General features: G+C 31.1%; 1 protein-coding gene across 1 annotated transcript in view; it reads left to right on the top strand.

Moving 5' to 3' along the window:
• LOC110032706 (kinesin-like protein KIN-12E) overlaps positions 1-3,171 on the top strand; it is a 10,260-nt gene that overhangs the window by 1,862 nt on the left and 5,227 nt on the right. Inside the window, exon 2 of the mRNA XM_020736421.1 lies at positions 445-532. The gene's annotated coding sequence lies outside the window, so the exon portion shown is untranslated. The remainder of the gene's footprint in view (positions 1-444; positions 533-3,171) is intronic.

Below are 3,171 nucleotides of genomic sequence, written 5' to 3'. Positions count from 1 at the left end.
AAACAATTGTAGTTGTCCCAAATAGAACTTGAGTCAGTTTCACCACAGCTTCCCCTTCTCTCCTCTCCAAACTTGGAAAATCCAACATCAAAATAGGAAATTCTTTACCAATTTTAAGAAATTAGAAATAAAACTCAATCCCAAAATAGTCCCCTCACTCTCTTAAGGGTTTGGTATAAATAGAATTGTATCCCTTCTAACCTCTAGGATCCTAAATTACGAAACAATCCCTATGAAATAGCAAAAGAAAACATATTTATACTAATTAAAACTTCTAAGAATGTGCATAATGTAAGTGAAAGTGTATATTTCGCCCTCTTTTGGTTAGATTCATAGGCTTTTTCATCTTAATTTCTCCCTCTTTTGGTTAGATTCATAGGCTTTTTCATCTTAATTTATTGTATTACAAGTTGTCGCTAATGATGAATTTTTATTTCCTTGCAGGCAACTTAAGGAAAACCTATCTGAACTAGAGAATGCTCAAAATAGTATTCAACTTCTCCGAAAGGAGGCAACAGAAAGAGAATTAGAGGTTTGTAATTTTGTTTGTTAGGCTTGATATAATCTTTGTGCATAATGAAAATATAAAAGATTCCTGAATTCTAAAAGATAATAAAGTAAAGCTTTGAAATTTTAATTTCTATTACATTCATTGTTTTTAAATATAATCATTATTTTTTTATTGTTTTCTTAATGACTCCTAAATTATTGGAAATAGCATATAGAAGTTATTTATCTTTAAGTTTTGTTATAGAATTATAGATTTAGTGAAGCTGGTTTGCATTTATTAAATATGCATGTAATTACCAAGAACAACAACAACAAGCCTTTGTCTCGCTGAGTAGAGTCCACAACATGAATTTTTTTTCTTCATTTGGTCATATTGGGTATTATATTTTCATTTAATTCTAATACATTAAGATAATTTTTTTATGCAACATGCCCAAGACTTTTTGTATCTATATCAATCTTTCTTAGCATAAGTCATTTAAAACATCAACTCTCCTAATAGGGTCATCATATGATCAATATTTAATATGACCAAACCATCTAAGGCGACTCTCTCTAATCTTGTTTTTCACTAAAGCTACTCAAAGCTACTCCAACCCTTTCACACCCTTTCAGGTATATATTTGTTTCTCATTTTGTCAGTGTAAAGCCACTCATCCACCTAAAGCATTCTCATCTAGGCAACACTATGTTTCTCTTTTACAGACCAACATCTTGCGCCATAAAGCGTTGCGGATCTTACCATCATCTTATAATTTTTTTCTTTAATTCTAAGCGGTATTTTGCTATCACACTATAGACCAAATACATTGTTCCACTTCAACCATCGAACTTTAATTCTACTAATAACATCCCCATCTATACATCATCATCTATATCCCCATCTATATCACCATCACTTTGAACAATAGAGCTGAGATATCTAAAACATTACACATTTTATTGACTTAGATATAATCAATATTTTTTTTTCTTTTCTTAATGACTCCTAAATTATTGGAAATAACATATAGAAGTTATTTATCTTTAAGTTTTGTTATAGAATTATAGATTTAAGATTAGTGAAGCTGGTTTGCATTTATTAAATATGCATGTAAGTATCAAGAACAACAGCAGCAAACCTTTGTCCTGCAGAGTAGAGTTCACAACATGAATCTTTTTTCTTCATTTTTTTCCTATTGGGTATTATATTTTCATTCAATTCTAATACATTAAGATAATTTTTTATGCTACATGCCCAAGGCTTTTTGTATCTATCTCAATCTTTCTTTGCATAAGTCATTTAAAACATCAACTCTCCTAATATGGTCATTATATGATCAATATTTAATGTGACCAAACCATCTAAGTCGACTCTCTCTAATCTTGTTTTTCACTAAAGCTACTCCAACCCTTTCACGTATATATTTGTTTCTCATTTTGTCAGTGTAAAGCCACTCATCCACCTAAAACATTCTCATCTAGGCAACAATCTATGTTTCTCTTTTACAGGCCAACATTTTGCGCCATAAAGCGTTGCTTATCTTACCATCATCTTATAAATTTTTTCTTTAATTCTAAGCAGTATTTTGCTATCACACTATAGACCAAATACATTCTTCCACTTCAATCATCGAACTTGAATTCTACTAATAACATCCCCATCTATATATCATCATCTATATCCCCATCTATATCACCATCACTTTGAACAATAGACCTGAGATATCTAAAACATTACACATTATTGACTTAGTTGCCAATTGTTACAACACCCCCCCCTCTCCCCGCGCCGGATCTACTACTACTAAAATTATATTCCATGCATTCAGTTTTAGATCTACTCAAACGAAAGCCTTTAGATTGTGAAGTTGATGTCCATAAATCTAGTTTTTTTTTTCCTTTAAACTCTCTCCCTAGTTTTATCCACTAGAAGGCTATCATTAGCAAAAAGCATGCACCAGGGCACATTCTTCTGTAAATATCCATAACTAAAACAAAAAGATCTAAGCTTAAAGCTGATTCTTGATGTAAACCAACTGAAATAAGAAAATACTTGAATTTCTAATTGCATGCAATTACTCCTAAATTAAATATATGGAGTTTGTTTTGACATGTACTTGAATTTCCTTTTCATGGCTAATATTTTTTTTTTCAGATTTTTTATACCCACCAATCATTATGAATTGCTATGAAATATAATCTCGTCGGTTTCATGTTTATGCATCAGCATAGTCGAAATGTTTTTCTCCTTCCAGGAGCATTTTGAAATCCTTCTATACTCCATGTTTGATACAATGTAAAATATTAACATCAACAAAGGCCTAGATCAAAATGTCTTTAATGTATTAAAAATTATTCAAACATCTCTCATTTTATAAAATAGAAGCATCAAAATTATAGAGCAATGATGCTATGATAGAATTGATTGAACATGACGGGAAAACAATGGACAATGCATACAACATTGTGCAAGTGCAGCTCTAAATGCATCAACAACAACAACAACAACAACAAAGCCTTAATCCCACTACGTGGGGTCGGCTACATGAATCCTTTTTCTCCATTGCGTTTTATTTAGTGTCATATTTTCATTTAGTTCTAGTAAATTAAGATCATTTTTAATAAATAAGCCCAAGTCTTCCTAGGTCTACCTCTGCCTTTCTTAACACAAGTAGAATC

This window comes from Phalaenopsis equestris, unplaced genomic scaffold (genome assembly GCF_001263595.1).
Source record: "Phalaenopsis equestris unplaced genomic scaffold, ASM126359v1 Scaffold001013, whole genome shotgun sequence".
Taxonomy (NCBI): Eukaryota; Viridiplantae; Streptophyta; class Magnoliopsida; order Asparagales; family Orchidaceae; genus Phalaenopsis; species Phalaenopsis equestris.
Note: the sequence above shows the minus strand (reverse complement) of the source record. Positions and strands in the feature narration are given on the sequence as shown.